We start from the raw sequence: 21912 nt of genomic DNA, 5'->3' as shown, positions 1-21912 counted from the left end.
GTTCTTGTGCTGAGGCCATTCAGCTTCTAGTAGACCCTTACATCCACCCTGTAATTCTAAAATTCCAGACTTCCCACCTGAATAGCCAAGCCCATTGTCAATCACATCCCTGGATGGCAGTCTGAATGAAGGGGGCATACTTGTCATGCACTTCTTTTCCAGCCAACATCACTAGGGAGATTCACCATCAAGGACCTGAGGAAACGATTTGCTCATGCTTGAGAATCATAGCAACCAAATCCAAATTTGGGTTCATCAAAGCCACCAACTAGACTCCACAGCAATAAGGGTGATAAACAATAAAAGAAGCTTCATCAAAAGAGGACCAACCTTGCTCCATGTCAGCGGGTTCCAAAGAATTAGCAATGTCCTTGGGTTCTGCAGTTCTCTTCCCAATGCCATCTGAACCTAGTTTGTTTTAGGAGTAGGTTGGGAACCTTTCTGTAGAAAGAAGAGAATAAAATAGAATATTTGAAAATGGCATAAAGAAATCTTCCTTCTCTTTTCACCTCTTCCTGTTTAAGATAAACCCACATTTTGGGGGAAACATAGTTCTACCTCTTTCTTACGTCCAATAAATGTTGGATTATTTGTTCGTGCAATTAAACAAACACTGAAAAAAGCAACTTTTAGTCTTTACTCTTATACAGTAAACAAAGTTGTATGTGTGTATATATGCACACAAATATAGATATATGATGGAATGAATCCAGGGAGAGAAAAACATATAATGAGCAAGATAAAGAACTGGGTCATAGTCCATAGTTCATCCTAATCCATTTATAGTAAAAAAGATAGCTAAACTTGGACTCAAAGGGCTCAGGTTCAAATCCCAGATTTTTCCAATTATTATGTGACTATAGCTTCCTGAGCCTCAATTTCCCCTTGTGCAAAATGGGGCTCATACTACTGGCACATTCATTTCATTTTGTTAACTTTCTCTATATCTGTGAGGCATAATAATAATAATAGTAGCAGTAATAATTTTGTATGACTGTAGGAAAATCACTTAATCACTTTGGGCTTCGGTATCATTATCTCAAAAAAATTGTCATTATTATGTCATCTGTGTGTACCAAGTTCATCAAGCCATCCTAAACCAAGCCTCATCGTATTCCCAAAGGCTACTCCCTTCCTGTAACTTTGCTATTTCCATTGATAGTAGCGCCAACCTCCCAGGCACTCAAGCTTCTAACCTTAGTCATCTTTGACTCTTCCTTCTCCCTCATCCCACACACCCAATCAATTACCAAGTGTTGTTAATTCTACCCCTGTCATCTCCCTTGCATCTATCTCTTCTTTTCCACTCCCACTGAAGCTCTCTTCATTCAGACAACCATCTCTTTTGGTCCTGTGCTCTGGGGCCAGCCTCCTCACCAGACATCTTGCCTCCACTGTCTCTCCTGTCTTCTCTCTCTCTCCTTTACACTGCTGGCCAAGTCATCTTACGAATGCCCTGTGCTAATGAGTATCCTATTTCTTGCCTTCTCGGTGGGTAGGGGAAAGGATGGAGGGAGGGAAAGAATTTGGAACAGAAAATAAATATGAAATGAAAAAAAAAAACATTCATAGCTCTGATCATGCTACTTGTCTCCTTAAAACCTTCAGTAATTCCCCAGGGTATAATGAATAAGGCAGATATTCTTGATGCACCTTTCAAAGTCTTCCACAATCTAAACTGAACTAAATGTAAAGTTCTACATTTGCGCTAAAAGGAAAATCAACTGAATAAATTCAAGACAAAAGGAAGTAGAGCAGTAGATCATTAGAAAAAGTATCTCAGGGTCTTAGGGTACTGTTTGGTCAATATGGGGACAGCAACGGAATCTAGTAGATAGAATGCCAGGCTTGCAGTCAAGAAGACTCTTCTTTCTGAGTTCAAACATTTACTAGCTGTGTGACCCTGAACAAGTCACTTAGCCCCGATTGCCTCAGCTTCCTTATCTTTAAAATGAGGTGGAGAAGGAAATGACAAACTATCTGTGTGAGCCTGGACAAATCACTTCAGCCTGATTGCCTCAGTTTCCTCATCTGTAAAATGAGTTGGAGAAGGAAATGGCAAACTACTCCAGTATCTTTACCAAAAAATCCCCAAACAGGGGTCACAAAGAGTTGGACACAACTGAAAAATGACTGAACAACAAATGCCCAATATGATATGTATGTGGTTACATGAGATCTGGCAGACAAAAAAATGAATACCATCCCAGGATAGATTAAACTGGGGAATAGTATTCAAGGTTAGGGAAATGACAAGTCTGATAGGTTCTGCTTTAGACAGACCCTAACTGGAGTACTGTCATGGTTTCTGGTTACCATAGTTTAAAAAATATATTAATTGGAATAGTTGGAATTAGTTGGAAAGAATTCAGAGGAGAGAAATAAGGATAGTGAAAGTCTCTGGTTTAGGCTATAGGAGGATTAGCTTAAGAACTGAAAATGTTTAACTACAGCAAGTCTTTATAAACGTTTGCTGAAGTAAAGGATAAAAAAAAGAATATTTCAAAAATGCTTTAGAGATTAGAAGGTGCTTTCTTGATAACACTCATAGTCCTCCTCAAGTTCTCATCCTCTAGCCCTGTGATGTACAGAAGGGGGGATATAAAGTTTGCTTCCACCAAGGCCTAACACCCAAGAAATAAAGGGGTCTATGATTTGAGAAAGGACTAATCTGCTGCTTGTACATTGTTAGGGGAATGAAAAGAGCATTAGAAAAAGCAAGTCTTGTGACACAGTTTTAACTTCCAACTCCAAACATTTACTAGCAGTGTGATCATGGGGAAAGTTATTTCACTTCCATTTTCTTGTCTCTAAAATGGTAAATTATTATTTTTTAAACCCTTACCTTCCATACACAATACTGTGTATTGATTCCAAGGCAGAAGAGTGGTAAGGGCTAGGCAATGGGGGTTAAGTGATTTGCTCAGGGTCACACAGTTAGGAAGTGTCTGAGGTCGTATTTGAACCCAGGACCTCCCATCTTTAGGTCTGGCTCTCAAACCACTGAGCCACCCAGCTGCCCCCTAAAATGGGTAAATTATATGCGTGCCATCAGAGAAGTAATGTATGGAAATGATTTTCTCTAACAGTCTAGTACAAGGGAAATGGGAACACATATTGTTTTTGTCAATTCCTGAGAAAGGGGAGACTCTGGAAAAGGAAAGGGTGAACTTGGCTGCTGGGTGGACATTATAGGACCACAGAGTTAGAGCAAAGAATGAATAACATGAGCCCATACCCGATGAGTGGCCAGGTTCAGGTATCCCCTTGAATGCTTATAGGCTAGTTGCTTCATTTCCCTGGGTCTAAAGTATTTCCTATATGGGAAGGGAGAGGTTTGGCCTGGAGGACCTGCTGGTACCTACCAAATCCAGATCTCTGATCCTTTGACATTCTTGTCCTCTCATTGCAACCTCTTTTCCATCCCCATCCCCGTCCCCTCCATGGCTGCTCTCTGATTCTGCTGGGCTTCCCTGGACCTCACCGCTTAGCCACGAGCCCAGTGATGACTTCTAAAAAGTCATTTTGCCTGTGGTGAGAAATGCAGAGCCCACTTAAGCGACCCAGAGAAATGTCAACACAACGCCCAGTGGTCGGTCACCATGGCGGCTCCCAGACATCCCTAAAGAAGCACAGCAGGCGTGGGTCCTGGCTCGTCCTGTCCTCCAAGACCTTAGAAGCCCTGCCTCTCTGGGACTCGGGGCATCCTCTCACAGCCCACCTACTCCTTACACTGGAAAATGGGCCATCTGCTTCAGGGAGAGGCAATGTCCAAAGCCAGGGGTCTTCCAGCAGGGGAAGGCTTGGGAAGAAGGTAATTAAGAATCCACCCCAGGAAGAGTGCTTCAGAGTCCTCTCCTGCAGCCACTTGACTCCTTCTGTGTGTGCCATAAGAAACAAAGATTCTTTGGGATTCAGTGGATTAAGATTCAGGCTCAGAGATGGGAGGTCCTGAGTTCAAATGTGACCTCAGACACTTCCCAGCTGTGTGACCCTGGGCAAGTCACTTAACCCCCATTGCCTAGCCTTTACCTACCACTCTTCTGCCTTGAAACCAATATACAGTATTTACTCCAAGATGGAAGGTGAGGGCTAAAAAAAAAAGTAATAAAGATTCTTAGAGCAGAAAAGACCTTAGAATGCAGTGTTGGAACACAGAACACAGAAAGTCACTGCTATCTATCATCAAGGATCTCTCAAACACCTAGCATTTATTAAGCACTCACTATGGGCCAGCCAGTGGGTTTAATATTGGGAAGACAAAGAAAGGTAAAAAACTATTTTGCACCTCAGGGAGTCTCCATTCTAATGGAGAAGGGAAGGGAATGAGCATTATATAGCCCCTACTATGGACCAGGCACTGTGCTAAGCACTTTATAAATATTATATTATTTATAACCCCAGTAGGTAGATGATATTATTATTCCAATTTTATAGTTGAATTGAGGCAAATGGAGGTTAAATGACTTGCCCAGGGTCATAGAGCTAGTAAGTTTCTGAGAAAAAAATCTGAACTTGGGTCTTCTTGACTATGGACCCAGTACTCTATCCACTGTTGCCACCAGCTACCTCCATGGAAAATACAAAGTATAAATAGGTGGTACTGTTGTTGGTGTTTAGTCCTTTCAGTCTTGCCCTGCTCTGTAACTCCATTTGTGGTTTTCATGGCAAAGATCATGGACTGATTTGTCATTTCCTATTCCAGCTCATTTGATAGGTTAGGAAACTGAGGCAAATAGGGTGAAGTGACTTGTCTAGGGTCACAGAACTTTGAAGCAAGATTTGAAATCAGGAAGTTGAGTCTTCATTCTATCAATGGATATGCTACCTACCTGCCTCCAAGTAGTAGTATAGAAAAAAATATATGTATATGTATGTATATTCATACATACATACATACATACATATATATATATATATATGTATATATATATATACAAAGTGCTCTAAATCTCTTATAGTCAGAGAGATGCAAATCAAAACAACTCTGAGGTATCACCTCACACCCAGCAGATTGGCTAACATGACAGCAAAGGAAAGTAATGAATGCTGGAGGGGATGTGGCAAAGTGGGCACACTGATTCATTGCTGGTGGAGTTGTGAATTGATCCAGCCATTCTGGAGGACAATTTGGAACTATGCCCAAAGGGTGCTAAAAGACTGTCTGCCCTTTGATCCAGCCTTAGCACTGCTGGGCTTGTACCCCAGAGAGATAATAAGGAAAAAGACTTGTACAAGAATATTCATAGCTGCGCTCTTTGAGGTGGCCAAAAATTGGAAAATGAGGGGATGCCCTTCGATTGGGGAATGGCTGGACAAATTGTGGTATATGTTGGTGATGGAATACTATTGTGCTCAAAGGAATAATAAAGTGGAGGAATTCCATGCAGACTGGAACAACCTCCAGGAAGTGATGCAGAGCGAGAGGAGCAGAACCAGGAGAACATCGTACACAGAGACTAAAACACTGTGATGTAATCGAATGTAATGGACTTCTCCATTAGGGTCAATGCAATGTCCCTGAAAAATCTGTAGGGATCTAAAAAACACTATCCACAAGCAGAGGCCAAACTGTGGGAGTAAAAACACCGAGGAAAAGCAACTGCTTAACTACAGGGGTGGAGGGGATATGACTGAGGAGAGACTCTAAATGAACACCCTAATGCAAATACCAACAACATGGAAATGGGTTCGAATCAAGGATACATGTGATACCCAGTGGAATCGTGCGTCGGCTATGGGAGGGGTGGTGGGAGGGGGGGAGGAAAAGAAAATGATCTTTGTTTCCAAGGAATAGTGTTTGAAAATGACCAAATAAAATAATGTTCAAATTGAAAAAAAAAAAGACTGCTTGAAAATGTCCATGGCATTATTTAAGAAAAAAAATACTTTAGACAATCTATGTGGGAAATTGTTATTGTATGTAATTGGGAAAATAAAATATCATTTAAAAAAACAAAGATAGATAGATGAAAGATAGATGTATTTATATATAGACAGAGAGATAGAAATAGGTAGATACATAGAGAGATAGTTATAGAAATATAGAGAACTAGATGGAAATAGATATAGAGAGATTATACAGAGTTAGGTATATATATATATATATATATATATATATATATATATAGAGAGAGAGAGAGAGAGAGAGAGAGAGAGATAAAAAGGTAGATATATAAATATCAAGAGATAGAGATAATAGATATATATATATATAGATAGATATAAAATATATAGATAGAGAAATACATATAGTTATCTATCTCTATACAGCTCACATATAAATGTATAGTAAATAGACATAGCTAGATTAGTTGGAAAGTCATTTCAGAGGGGAGCCACAGTAAGCTGTATTTTGGAAATTGCTTGGTGCAAAGCCCTTGGAGGATGATACACAGATATGGACATTGGTTTGGGCATGGGCTGGGAAACCAGTCAGTAAAAGCAAGGAAAGCCCTATTAATAGTTTCTGCCTGAAAATAAGGAAGGATTTCCTAACAATTAGAGATGTTCAAGTAGAATAGAATGCTGAAGAATACAGTGAGTTCCTGTCACCACAGCGGATGGGGGCTGTCAAGCTGAGGCTGGATGGCTACTTGTCTGGCGTACTGCAGAGAGGACATCTGCTGGGCTGTCCTCTGGAGGTTCTGCAGTTCTGTAACTCATGAGCTAATGAAATTGAAAGAACTTTTGGAAGTTATAGGATCCCAGATCTAGAGTTGGATAGGACCCGAGAAACCTTCTAGTCCATCCTTCTGATTTTCCATATAAGAAAACTGAGGACCAGACAGACTTTGCCAGTTGGAAGGGAACTTGGAGGCCATCTAATCTAGTTCAATCATATGTGAAAGGAATCCCTACTATAACATAGCTAAAAAGTGGTGGTCCAGCCTCCCCATAAAGGCATAAGGAAGTGAAGAAATTTTAACAAGGTGGCTCAAGTAGTAAACACTATAGAGAAGCTTTGCACACTGGATGTTAAGGTCAGTGCTCTTTCCACTGTAGTTTGAACCTTTCATTTCACTGAAGAGAAAAGTGATGCTTAGAGATGGAGACGAGTCTTGTCCAAGGCAGAGAGAAGGAATTGGAACTCAGGTCTTCTGAACCCTATCCTAGTGTTCTTTTTGCTATCAATTAATCCATCAATAAATCGATCAACATTTATTAAGTCCTTCTATGTTCCAGAAATTTTGCCAAGCATTGGTGAAATCAAAATATAAGCAAAAACTATGAATGCCTATCCTTAAGGAACTAACAATCTAACCAAATTTCCCTGAAGAAAGGTTGACCAGAAAAAGGTAGTGTAATATAACTTTCTCTGAATAATGGACTTATAGATGTTGCCTGGCTTGATATGATAGAGGCTTCTTATTAGTTCAGATCTTGGATTTTTAGGTCAGGAGAGAAGTCATCTCATGTTAAGATTCCACAGCAGTAACAACACTGAGTTTATCTTAACCTACTCTTTCTAGCAACACATAGAGTTAAGCCAAGTTTTTTCCTACCCATTTAATCATGAGATTCACAAAGCATGGTACTGTAGGCCCCTTCCTAGAGAAAACTGGAACATTTATTGAGTATCTATGTTCACTTGTGTCCTCATTCTGGTATCTCTGCTAATGTGCTAATAGTCTATAGATGTGTGAATTAGTTGTTCTATTTTTTTCCTCCTGCTTCAATATTTTCCATGAGACACTGAAAAAGTTATTTTACAGAGTTATTTTACTGAATTTCTGAGGGATTGGAATAGATAATACAGCTTATTTTCAGCTCCAATATTCTAGCTTCTATAGTCTAACATTCTATATATTTTTTTTACTCTTAAGTTCCTTCCTTCCTTCCTTCCTTCCTTCCTTCCTTCCTTCCTTCCTTCCTTCCTTCCTTCCTTCCTTCCTTCCTTCTTTCCCTTGCCTTCCCTTCCATGTTAGAGTCAATACTGTGTATTGATTCTAAAGCAGAAGAGCAATAAGGACTAGGCAATGGGGATGATACAACTAGGGAATGTCTAAGGTCAAATTTGAACCCATAATTTCCCACCTCTGGGCCTGCCTCTGAATCGACTGAGCCACCTAGCTGAGCCCTTCAGGTTATTTCTCTCTCTTAACAGTCCATGGTCTATGTTCTGTCATCCTAAAGTTCTATGGTCTTTTCTGCCCTCACATTTCATGTTCTAAGATCCTTCTTAGGTATAACATTCTGTATTCTAAGGCCCCTCACAGTTTTAGTGTTCTAAGTTCTAAGGTCCTACCCAAGTCTGACATTCTAAGATCTCTCCCAGATATGACATTCTATACTGTAAGGTTCCTCCTAGTTCTGCTCTCCTATACGCTCTGCTCCAAACATTGTAGATTCAAAGGCATCTTTTAGTCCAGTGATTCTCTGTGCTCTTTGGAGAACCTCAGACACTTGGGAAAATAAAGACTGGCTAAGATGGAATCTCTGACTTCCACAGGGGTCAGGCTTTCTCACCATAAAACAGTCAAGAGAGGTGATCTTGTGATGTTGTCCAGTTGTCCAAACACCCTATGTATTTCCTCGTCCTTAAGAAACCTGCTCAAGACACTGGCACAATACTCTCAGCCTGGCACAGGCAAGATCAATTCAAGTTTCCGAGGCAAAATAGCCCTGCTTACATAAGTCCTTGAATACATATTTATCCAATATGGAGGTGTGGTTCCCAAGGAGCCATTAAAATCCATTAAAGGGGGTATAATTCCTATCAAAAATAAAATCTCCCCAAGTATGAACTACTTTCTCAATCCATATTTCTTACAAGCCTTTGGTGTATGTCTTCCTTATTCCATATCATGGAGTGATAAACGCAGGTAAAGACCTGTGTATGCACTCATATTCCCCCCCCCCCCCAGCACATTAATGTGGCCAGGCTTTATGTATCGTCTGTGAACAATGAATTTATTCTTTTCAAATGAACTGTTTTTCTTACCTTTCCACAGATCCGTTCCCCCCTCCCCAATATAAGTTTCCTGGAGACATCCTTTTCAATGCCTTTCCCAAGCTGCAGTTTGGTGGGCCTATCATGATCAAGCAAGCACTGGCTGTCATCTCACAGCATTCCCTCACGTCTGCCAGCATGGAGCTGCTATAGAGAAGGCAGAAGGGAAGATGCCAAAATCACGCAACAAGCGGTTGTTTTGTCAGTAGATTGCAAAGAGGACAGCAAGTCATCCTCTTCACAGGACATTCAGGGGGTGGTTTTTGGTTTGTTTTGGAGGTTTTTTTTTTTGGGGGGGGTTGCTCTATTCTAGCCAAGCCCCAGGAACCTGAGCAATGGACACAGAAATCTAAGGAGGCTGCTTATGAGTACAAAGGCATCTGCACGGACCAGTTAGAATTTCAACGAGGAAGCTGAGTGTTCCCAAGATCTTGTTGCTAAGCACCCCAAGGTTCATTGTTTCAGGGAGGACAGCATGGTTGAAACTGACTCAGAAATAGCAGCAGTGAACTTGCAGCTTAACAATGGGGATTCTGAATCAACTCTCTGGAAGTTCCTGCAATGGAAATAGGCAGAATTTTGGTTTTAGGTAATTTCTGATTCTTAACAATTGCTCTGTGCGGGGAAATTGGGTGGCTCAGCCAATTGAGAACCAGGTCTAGAGATGAGAGGCCCTGGGTTCAAATTTAGCCTCAAACCCTTCCTAGCTCTGGGTGATTTTGAACAAGTCGCTTAAACACCATTGCCTATCATCTCAGACCATTCTTCTGACTTGGAACCAATACATAGTATTGATTCTAAGAGGGAAGATACGGGTTTAAAAAATGATCTGTGACTTGAAAAAATGATCCACCATTTTTGTTATTAATTGATTTGTGACTTACATAACTAATTTTTGACTTGAAAAAGAGCTTTCCCCATTTTCTTAGACAAAGGCCTTCTCACTTATGATATATTTCATATACTTGGCAATCACAGAGCTCATCTTTTCCTCTGATCTATAGAACAGATAACAATCTTTATGGTTTCTCCTGGGATTCTCTCTCCCTCTCAAAAAAGGCTTCAATTTGGAATCTAGATATGCAGGAAATAGCATAATCTTTGATAATCCTCTAAATTTAAGGAGATTAAATATCCTTTCAGGAGAAAAAAAAAAGGTGAAAAAGGGCTGATTTTCTAGTCTATAAAGGGTGGAAATCAGCTACTTTTTAGCTCAGTGTCCTTGGTCTAGTCACACATTCTGTCTGACCCTCAGTTTCTAATGGGGTTGGAGTAGATGAAGTCTTAATGTCTTTTCCAACCCTAACATTCTGTGTTCCAAGATAATGTATTTAAAGCACTTTGTGAACCTTAAAGTCCTGCATAATTGTGCATTAGGATCATGAAGATGGAGATGATGATGATATTCTAAGGTCCCTCCCTGCCCTGGCATTCTATGCTTTAAGGGACTTTAAAATTTGTTTTTTTTTTTTTTCAAGGGAAATGAGGGTTGAGAGTGGGGTCAGAACACTACTATAGCCCCAGAGTAAGAGGTACCTGGTGTATGTCTTCGGTGATTAGCCCAAGGACACTGAGCTAAAAAGTAGCTGATTTCCACCCTTTATAAAATAGAAAATCAGCCCTTTTTTATCATTTTTTTTTCTCCTGCTAGGGTTTCACACCCCAAATTTGTTCTTGGTGAAAGAGTTGTTCTTGGTGGCTGTTCCTAACTTTGACAATCTATGAGTCAGTGGAATATATCAACTTGATGAATTTGAATAGAAATAATCCTTTTATCAAATTTAACCCCAACTGAATAGTCCACTGAATCAGGGAGTTCAACTAGATGAACCACAAAGTCTATAAAAATCTAGAATTCTATGATGAATATATAGCAGTGTGTGCAAGGGAGAAGGGGAATGGAGAGGTAGGAACATGGGAAAGAAAGAGGGAAGGAAGGAAAAGAAGAAAGAAGGGAGGGAGGGAAGAAAGGAAGGAAAGGAGGGAAAGATGAAAGGAAGGATGGGAGGAAATGAGGGACAGAGGAAATAAAGGTAAAGAAGGAAGACAGGGAGAGAAGGAGGAAGAAAAGAGGGGATAGAGAAAGGGAGGAAAGAAGAGAGGAATGGAGAGAATGAGTAAGGATGGAGGGAGGGAACAAAGGAGCAAAGAAGGAAGGGAGGGAAAGAGGGAAGTATGGGAAATAGAAAGGAGAATAATTCAGAAGCAAGTGTGACCAAAAGTTGTGAGCAACATTCAAGTCGGCTTGTTATAGAAGTTCATGTAGGTTAATCATTCAGATCATGAAATGGTGAAAATGCTAGAACCAAGGGCCTCATTCTGTTATTCTCCTACCATTATTTCAAAGGCCAAAGGCATGGTGAAGAATAGGGATGCTTGTGGCTGTAGAATTAACTGAAAGAACTCCTGCTGATCATCTAGTTCAACCTTCATTTTTTTACAGGTAGGAATCTGAAGCCAAGAGAGAGGGAGTTACTTGTGTGTAATATTAAGGGACAGAAGTCATTCTAGAACTGTCTTGAAAATCCAGAGTAGAGCTGATGCATATCATCACTGAGAAACAATGACCAAGCATTTTATCTAGGGTCAGAGGGCCTGTATTCTAGCCCTACCTTGGGAATTTAGGTGTTCACATCATTTCCCATCTCTGGTTCTCAAAGAAAGCAAACTATAGTGAGTTGGACAATGGTCTCTCCCATTTGTGACAGCCTCCATTCTAAGGTCCCTTTTGGCTCTAACCTTCTAACCTCTATGTTCTAGCCTTCATGGATCCAAGGTTCCTTTGAGTTATGATAATTTGTGTTCTAAGATCGCTTCTGATGCTAACATTCCATGTTCTATATTTTAACATTAAATGTGATCAAGTCCTTTCTATTTCTGGAATTTTATGTTCTGAACACCTGAGAGAGATGTAAACCAAATAGTCTATTTTCTAAGGCATTTTCCAGCCCTAGTCTTCTATATTTTCAAATGCTTCTAATCCAATGCAAGAATCTCACCCCACCTCCCATTTGCTAATTCCTGCTCTCAACCATGCAGAAAGGGAGGAAGGAGATGAAGCACTTGAAAATGAGGCTAATGATTCTACTTCATCAAGATTAGTTAATCTAGAGAACCAGACAGACCAATTCCTACCACAATGAAGAAAGTACATTTTTCCATTCTGGTTTAGGATGCTACTTTAAGTAACACCTCCAACACCGAATAGAAGCAAGAACCCCATGAAAGGCATCTCATTAGCACATAAAGCAAGATTATAGGGAAATAATTCACTCTGTCAGGATGTTAAGTGCCCATATTTCCAATCTGATGCAATTAACTGCCCAACATGGTCAATTATAGGCTAATAATGCCAGACCCTTCAAAGTCTCCTGATGAAATTAAGGTCTTGGAACTAAAGAGAAAGGCTTAGCCATAAAATTTGATGCAAGTGGAGAGGAGGTGGTTGTAGAACATTCTTGAGTCCATTTGCAGGTTAGTTTTTTTTTTTTTTTGCAAAAATTTTTCTCGCTAATGACTGGAAGAAGCATATTATTTCTTTTTAATTACAGCAAGCTGCAGCTGTTGCTTGAAGAGTTGAAGAGGAATCTGACTAAAAAAATAAAATAAAATATGGCTCCTCACCTTTCCAGTGTACACATAAAATCATATTCATAGAAAATGTCATAAAATGCCATAAAAAGGTAGTGAGCTCCCTGTCACTAGAGATCATCAGATGAAAGTTGAATAGTTACTAAATCATAGTGATAGAATGGGAAGGGTCCTTAGAAATAATCTAGTTAGGTCATTCTAGAACTATCTTGGAAATCCAGAGTGAGGTTGATGAATATCATCATTGAGAAACAATGACCAAGCATTTTACCCAGTGTCAGAAGACCTGTGCTCTAGCCCTACCTTTGGCACTTGTGTGTACATGTCATACGTGCTCACACACATTATATTTCTGTTCAACCAAAGAAAAATCTTATAGGAGAGAGGCTTAATTTTTCATTGCCATACTTGATCTAGTGGCCTCAGCTTTGGGTGCCTGGTCAAATGGGCAGGACCCTATGATAAATATGCATCCAAGGACCAAATCTTTAAAGAGTTATCTGCATTCATTTAGTCAACTATTAATTAATTTAGCAAATGTTTATGAACAACCTATTATGAGAAAGCTTGGGTCCTGGGTGCTGTGAAATCCAACCCCCTCATCATTTTACATTTGAGAGAAAATGAGTCATGGTTGAATTAAGTCACATTAGCAGTTGTGCTGAGATTTCAGTGCAAGTATCCAAATCTCGTTCTTTTTTTTCCCAGTGAAACATGATGACTTGTCAGTTCTGTTGTAGACAAGATTCATGTTTCAGTTAAAGACTGAACTATATGACCTCTGATTTGGACACTCATGTAACTCCACCCTTTTCAGAAAGCCTCAGTCATTGGCTGAAAAAAATGAGGGCTGGGAAAGGGATTCAGATCCATGGTGGGAACCATCTTTTTTCCCCTGAACCCCCCAACCGGGACCCTGCCCTTCCTTTCCCGTCATTAACTATAAAGCCCAGCGTGTGAGACGTGTCGCTTAATGGAATGTCTAGTGCTGAGCAGCTGTACATTTTTAATGCAAACGGGGGAAAATAAAGGCGGCATATGGTTTTATGTAATCTTCCTATGAATTTTTAACTGGGTGTCCTCATTCATGTCGGCCTTTTACTGGCCTTTGGTGAGTACAACCAGGAAGCCCGTAGCCCGCTGCAGTGAGCACAGGTGGGATGCTTCTGCAGCAGGGAAAAAGTGCTTACACACACACGAGACTTCTGTTCAACCTAAGAAAAATCTTGGAGGAGGAAGGCTTAAGTTTTTCATTGCTTTACATGATCTAGTGGCCTTGGCTGTGGGTGCCTTGTCAAATGGTCAGGACCCTGTGATAATCATGCAACAAAGGGTCAGATCTTTAAAGAGTTATCTGCATTCATTCATTCATTCATTCATTCATTCATTCACCTATTAATTCATTTCATGAATGCTTATTAACTACCTACTATGAGAAGACTTGGGTCCCAAGTGCTAAAAAGATTTGCAGTTTATGTAAGAAATGCTAGCTGCTTAATGAAGTTCCCAGTCTCTAGAATAAGATAAATATACTATCTATATTCTATTACATATATGTACACATACATATGTATTTATATATACATAGACACTATATATACATATATTTGTGCAGTATTTAAACACACTATGAAACTCTATATTATTCAAGAGGGGATGGAACTATGTGCTTTAAGAAATTGGGGAAAGAGGAGCAGTTAGGTAGCACAGAAGATGAGAGAGCCAAAGCCTGGGGTCAGGAGCACCTGGGTTCAAATTTGGCCTCAGACATTTCCTAGTTGTGTGACTCTGGGAAAATCACATAATCCCATTTGTCTAGCTCTTGATTTGTTACTAGGACAGAAGGTAAGGGTTATTTAAAAAAATTGTGGAAAGATGTAACCATTTCTGATGAGGGATGAAAGAAATTTTTATGAAGAGGCAGCATCTGATTGGGGTTTTTCATGATTTTTCTACACATTCCTTCCATTTCTCTAAAGGTTATAGATCTTTGAAAAATAACTATGAATATGGAAAGGTGCCTATAAAGTTATTAGACCTTTGACTGGCAATATCATTGCTAAGTTTATACCTCAAAGACATCAGAGAAAGAGCAAAAGGTCCTATATCTATGCAAATATTTGGGGTGGCTTTTTGTGTTGGCAAAGAACTGGAAACTAAAAGACATCCATCAGCTTGGGAACAGATGAAGGGGTTATAGCTCGCAAATATAATGGAAAATTATCTGTAGAAAGCTGATGAAGAAGATGGTTTCAGAGAAACCTGAGAAAGCTTGTATGAATTGATTCAGTGTAAAGTGAACAGAACTATACCACTATAAAACTGAACAATTTTGGAGACTTAAGAATCCAGAACAATGCAATAACCAACCATAATTATGAAGGAATGATGACAAAGATACCTCCTGAGAGATGATAAAGAAAAAATGGAGAATGAGAGACATTTTGGACATGAACACTAATGGGAGTTTGTTTTGTTTAATTCTGTACATATGTATTATAATTTTCTCCCTTTGGTGGACAAGAGAAAAAAATAAATGCTTCTTAATTGAAAAATATAATTTATTTAAAAATAGAACAAATCTCAACAAAATGTAAAGAATAGTGGAATACATGCAATTTCACCTTATTCTACAAAACAACTCATGCTCATGTCTGTAGAGCGTTTTGTGTGCAAAATTTATCTCATCTGTTCCTCTCAACTGATTTGTTGAAGGAGGGAGGGATTATTATGCCCATTTGGCAGGTACGGACATTTGAGCCTGAGTGAAAGGCACAGGGCCTTACCTAAGACTGAATTGCCAGGGAAGAGAAGAGCTGGAAGGGAAAATCAGATTCATCAACTCTCAGTTAGTTACCAAAAGGCAGAAATGCCTTGCTGTAAAGCTAGTCAGTAACTAATCTCTCATTCTATGACTGGTAAATGAGCTCAGTACACCATGGGCACTGGGCAAGCATGAGTGTGACAACTGATTAAAAATGATGACAGCTAACTCATATTTACATAAATATTACGGTATGCTGTAGGATCAGATTTTTTTGTACCTGTTTTTTTTACTTGTATAACCTTGACCAAGGTGGTTCCTTTCTATTGTCCTCTATTGCCTCATCTGTGGAATAAGGAGGTTAGATGGGTTCTTCTCTAAATGTCCTTGTGGTGCTAATTCCAAAGAGTCTATAAACCATATGAGATATGGAGCATGAGAATTATTTCCTCCACTTTACAGATAAACAAAATCCCATGAAGGGGAGATGAGGTGTAAGCTAATTCATGGAAGGGTCAGAACATGAATCTAAAGGATCTCTTGAAACGAACTGCAGGGCTCCTTCACCCTCCTGCAATGGATATTTCCACATTTGTTAATTTGAAAATTGATTAAAAAAACCTAATCAGTAAAGCCATAGAGAAATACTATAGCAGAACTTGATATATATTATATATTGCATAAAGAAGTCCTCGTTGGTCAGTTGTTCAATTGTTTCAATCATATCCAACTCTTTCTCATTCTATTTGGGGTTTTCTTGGCAGAGATATTGGAGTGGTTTGCCATTTCCTTCTCCAGCTCATTTTACATATAAGGAAACTCAGACAAACATGATAAAGTGACATGCTCAAAGTCACGTAGCTAGTCAGTGTCTGAAGTGAGATTTGAACTTAGGAAGGCGAGTCTTCCTGACTCCAGGTACAGTTAAGAAGCCTAGCTTCTTAAGGAAGTCTACCACACAGTATATGCATCTTTGTTCTAGGAGTTACAAGATCTGAACTCTGAGACCCTGAGTTTCATCACTTAGAAACTCTGTGACCTTTTTGTTGACCTATAATATACTTCTCAGTATACTTGTTCAATCCCTCCCCAATAAAATGCAGCTCCTTGAGGGCAGGGACTCTTTCACTTTCTCCCCAGCATCTACTTTGGGGCCTTGCTAAGAGCAGAGATTAAAGAAAATTAAAATTGAATGAAAATGAAATAAATTTTAATTAGAGTACATTGGCTTGGATCATACTGAATTTGTAAAATGGAGTGCATAATCCCTGCCCTGCCTCCTTCTTAAGGCTGTGGTGAGGCTCACATGAGATAAAACACTCTTTAAACTACTTTGCAAAATGTAGAAAATGGTATCAACATAAGAGTTTATCCTTATAATTCTCTTATTTCTACTGGCCAAATATAGAAATAGTTTATTCCATCTGCTCTAAATGGTGGTTTTTCAGATTGGTAACCATTGAGCATCACTGCTCTCCCTCCTTACAAACCTTCTCTTCTGACTATATGGCCCCAATTCCTTCAAATGATTTTCATGAGCCATAGTTTCAAACTAGCGAACCTATGGCATGCATGCCAGAGGAGGCTGTTCCCTTACCCCTCTCTATTGTGCCTGAGGATATTTCCCTAATCACCTTCCTCTCTGCCTGGAAGTCCAATGGGAGTGTGTCCTCCCACCCCTGTCTGGGTAAAGTGGGAGGGGAGGGAGCTCACATGTGGTGTGAGGGTTGCAATTTGGGCACTCAGTCTCTAAAAGGTTCACCATCATGGCTCTAGTCTGACTGTATTAATCATTCTTCATCATCCCAGACTCAGAATTGGGAGGAAACTCTGAGGGTATTCATAGCTGTTAGCATGGATTCTTGACCTCGGCTCTGTGAACATTTTTTTCGTTAATTTTTGATGAATTTATTTCAATCCAATAGACTTCCTTTGTATTCCTATGAATTAAAAAAAAAATACCATTCTGAGAAGGGTCCTTGTGTTCTATTAGACTGCCCCAAAGGTCCATTATACAGACACGTGCACACACACACACACACACACACACACACACACACACACACACACACACTTTAAGATCACCACTCTCTTTATAGAAGAAACCCTTTTAAAGCATCCATGACAAATGGCCATCCAGCATTTGCTTGCTCATCTATCTCCACTGATGGGAGACTCTGTGATTCTAAGTAGGGCCAAGGACAATGGAACTCTCTCCCACTGACCTCTCTTTTATCAGAACTGCTCGTTCTGGAAGGCCTTGAATATACCTGGCTGATCAGTTTAGATTTTGGCCTCTAAGAACTGATGGTTTCTGAGCATTTCAAAAGAAAAAAAACAACTTTTCTTCCTGATTGAACCATCTTACTATTGGTCTTTAACATTTATTAAGGGCTTTCTTCATAGCAGCCCTGTGACAAAGTCAGTGCAAAGTACTATTAGTCCCACATTATAGATGAAGGAACTGAGAATCACAGAGGTAAAATGACTTGCTTATGGACACAGAGCTACTCAGGGTTTGACCTCTAATGATAACTGAAGTCTTCAGATTCCAAACCTAGAATTCTTCTCACTGTACTGAACTGTTAACTTAATTACAGGGTGAGATCCTTAGTGTTCTCCCTCTTCATCTCTCTCTCTCTCTCTCTCTCTCTCTCTCTCTCTCTCTCTCTCTCTCTCTCTCTCTCTCTCTCTCTCTCTCTCTCTCTGTCTCTCTCCACCCCTTTCACTCTCTCTCCCCCCCTTTCACTCTCTCTCCCCCCCTTTCACTCTCTCTCCCCTGTCCCTCTTCCCTTCCCACCTCCCTCTTTCTTTCTCTCTCTTCTCCTGTCTTTCTGTCTCTGTCTCTCTCTCCCCCTCCCCTTCTGCTTCCCCTAGCTCAGAACAAAGGGGTAAGAATAAGAAAAAAAGCTGGGAGGAGTGGAGAGAGGGGGTGTCTGTTAACAGGCTTTAAGTATCTGAAAAGATATGCTGAAGAAGAGGAGTTAGGCTTATTCTGTTTGACTCAGGAATAAAAGTAAGAGATGGAAATTAGAAAGAAAAAAACTTTAGACTTGTCATGAGGGGAAGAAAATTGCTAACAACTAGAGCTATCCAGAAGTGATGGACTGCCTTGGGAAGTAGTGGGTGGATTTCTCTTAACTAGAGATCTTTAGGCAAAGGATGGGTGAACACTAGGTCAGCTGGTTGGCATAGCTGGGTCTAGAATCAGGAAGATGAATTCAAATTCAGGCTTAGACACTTATTAGTTATGTGACCTGGACAAGTCACTTAACTTCTGCTTGCCTCAGTTTCTCCAACTGTAAAATGGAAATAATAATAACAGTAATGACCTACAGGGTTATTGTGAAGATCAAATGAGATGATATTTGGAAAAAAATATTTAATACAATGTCTAGAACATAGTAGGTTCTCTATAAATGCCCATTTCCCCTTTTCTCCTATAGTTGAATCTGTAGTAGTAGAAATTGTTTGTTTGGATACAGTCCCAAAGACTCCTTTTAACTCTGAAATTCTGTGAAACTAGGGATTATAATGGCAATTGGGCTGGATGGTTTTTAAGGACAGACAGACAGCTAATAGAACATTTATTTGTTAAGCATTTACTATGTGCCAGGCACTCTCCTGAGGGGGTACAAAAACAAACAAACAAAAAAGATAGTCCCTGTCCCCAAAGTGGTTACATTCTAATAGCAAGAGAAAACACATCAGAGGGATGTGGAAGGAGGTGGAGATGTTTGGCATGGCTGGGAGCTGATGGCCAGGTTGATCAATGGAGAAATCGGTTGCAGAAGAAACTGGCACAAACAGAGGGCAGTTGGATTTTGGACTTGGCTCCTCTATCCTCGCACTGCCAATGTAAAGAGTGGAGGTGGGTGTCATGAAGTCTGCATGACTCAGAGACAATGGCTTATGATGCCTCAGAGCCCACACGTAGCATATACCAGTTGTGATCAGATCCAACCCTAGAGTGACCCATATAAATGGTACCATTTGAGTTTATTTCTCCTCCTCCTCTCTTTCTCTTTCTTTGCTCCCCCAACAGAATTTAAAACATATCATTGGTATCACTGGGCTAGGGAATAGACCCGTGAATATATTTTGCCTGTCAAATAATGAAAATCTCTTATGCAGATCCCAGATCCCAAAGATTCTCAGAGCAGCAAAAGTATAGGTGACTTGTCTAGGGTCATGCACAGCAGGCAGGTGTATGTCAAAGACAGAAATTGAATTCAAGCCTTAGAGTCAGGTCTTTCCCTGCAAAACCACATTGCCAGCAAAAAGACTCCAGCAAGTGATCAGAAGGATCATTCACCATGATCAAGTAGGATTCATACCAGGGATGCAGGGCTGGTTCAACATTAGGAAAACCATCCACATAATTGACCACATCAACAAGCAAACTAGCAAGAACCACATGATTATCTCAATAGATGCAGAAAAAGCCTTTGATAAAATACAACACCCATTCCTATTAAAAACACTAGAAAGCATAGGAATAGAAGGGTCATTCCTAAAAATAATAAACAGTATATATCTAAAACCAACAGCTAATATCATCTGCAATGGGGATAAACTAGATGCATTCCCAATAAGATCAGGAGTGAAACAAGGATGCCCATTATCACCTCTACTATTTGACATTGTACTAGAAACACTAGCAGTAGCAATTAGAGAAGATAAAGAAATTGAAGGCATCAGAATAGGCAAGGAGGAGACCAAGTTATCACTCTTTGCGGATGACATGATGGTCTACTTAAAGAATCCTAGAGATTCAACCAAAAAGCTAATTGAAATAATCAACAACTTTAGCAAAGTTGCAGGATACAAAATAAACCCACATAAATCATCAGCTTTTCTATATATCTCCAACACAGCTCAGCAGCAAGAACTAGAAAGAGAAATCCCATTCAAAATCACCTTAGACAAAATAAAATACCTAGGAATCTATCTCCCAAGACAAACACAGGAACTATATGAACACAACTACAAAACACTCGCCACACAACTAAAACTAGACTTGAACAATTGGAAAAACATTAACTGCTCATGGATAGGACGAGCCAATATAATAAAAATGACCATTCTACCCAAACTTATTTATCTATTTAGTGCCATACCCATTGAACTACCAAAATACTTCTTCACTGATTTAGAAAAAACCATAACAAAGTTCATTTGGAAGAACAAAAGATCAAGGATATCCAGGGAAATAATGAAAAAAAACACATATGATGGGGGCCTTGCAGTCCCAGACCTCAAACTATATTACAAAGCAGCAGTCATCAAAACAATTTGGTACTGGCTAAGAAACAGAAAGGAAGATCAGTGGAATAGACTGGGGGAAAACGACCTCAGCAAGACAGTATACGATAAACCCAAAGATCCCAGCTTTTGGGACAAAAATCCACTATTCGATAAAAACTGCTGGGAAAATTGGAAGACAGTGTGGGAGAGACTAGGAATAGATCAACACCTCACACCCTACACCAAGATAAATTCAAAATGGGTGAGTGACTTAAACATAAAGAAGGAAACCATAAGTAAATTGGGTAAACACAGAATAGTATACATGTCAGACCTTTGGGAGGGGAAAGGCTTTAAAACCAAGCAAGATATAGAAAGAATCACAAAATGTAAAATAAATAATTTTGACTACATCAAACTAAAAAGCTTTTGTACAAACAAAACCAATATAACTAAAATCAGAAGGGAAACAACAAATTGGGAAAAAATCTTCATAGAAACCTCTGACAAAGGTTTAATTACTCATATTTATAATGAGCTAAATCAATTGTACAAAAAATCAAGCCATTCTCCAATTGATAAATGGGCAAGGGAAATGGATAGGCAGTTCTCAGATAAAGAAATCAAAACTATTAACAAGCACATGAAGAAGTGTTCTACATCTCTTATAATCAGAGAGATGCAAATCAAAACAACTCTGAGGTATCACCTCACACCTAGCAGATTGGCTAACATAACAGCAAAGGAAAGTAATGAATGCTGGAGGGGATGTGGCAAAGTAGGGACATTAATTCATTGCTGGTGGAGTTGTGAACTGATCCAACCATTCTGGAGGGCAATTTGGAACTATGCCCAAAGGGCGACAAAAGAATATCTACCCTTTGACCCAGCCATAGCACTGCTGGGTCTGTACCCCAAAGAGATAATGGACACAAAGACTTGTACAAAAATATTCATAGCTGAGCTCTTTGTGGTGGCCCAAAACTGGAAAACGAGGGGATGCCCATCAATTGGGGAATGGCTGAACAAACTGTGGTATATGTTGGTGATGGAATACTATTGTGCTCAAAGGAATAATAAAGTGGAGAAGTTCCATGGAGACTGGAACAGCCTCCAGGAAGTGATGCAGAGCGAGAGGAGCAGAACCAGGAGAACATTGTACACAGAGACTAATACACTGTGGTATCATCGAACGTAATGGACTTCTCCATTAGTGGCGGTGTAATGTCCCTGAACAACTTTCAGGGATCCAGGAGGAAAAAAACACCATTCATAAGCAAAGGATAAACTATGGGAGTGGAAACACCGAGAAAAAGCAACTGCCTGAATACAGAGGTTGAGGGGACATGACAGAGGA

The 21912-nt window shown here is 39.7% G+C and overlaps 2 long non-coding RNA genes across 2 annotated transcripts in view; one reads left to right on the top strand and one right to left on the bottom strand.

The window, feature by feature from the left end:
* LOC103100649 (uncharacterized) overlaps positions 1–21912 on the bottom strand; it is a 511533-nt gene that overhangs the window by 149251 nt on the left and 340370 nt on the right. The window contains exon 3 of the long non-coding RNA XR_008918124.1: positions 331–441. This is a non-coding gene — a long non-coding RNA (uncharacterized LOC103100649). The remainder of the gene's footprint in view (positions 1–330; positions 442–21912) is intronic.
* Positions 9425–12587, top strand: LOC103100419 (uncharacterized). Its single transcript, XR_466231.3, has 3 exons — positions 9425–9542; positions 11301–11396; positions 12505–12587. It is a non-coding gene; the product is annotated as an uncharacterized LOC103100419 (long non-coding RNA).

Source organism: Monodelphis domestica, chromosome 4, assembly GCF_027887165.1.
Source record: "Monodelphis domestica isolate mMonDom1 chromosome 4, mMonDom1.pri, whole genome shotgun sequence".
In the NCBI taxonomy this organism is placed as follows: Eukaryota; Metazoa; Chordata; class Mammalia; order Didelphimorphia; family Didelphidae; genus Monodelphis; species Monodelphis domestica.
The sequence above is the reverse complement of the archived record's forward strand: the minus strand, read 5'-3'. Positions and strand labels throughout refer to the sequence as shown.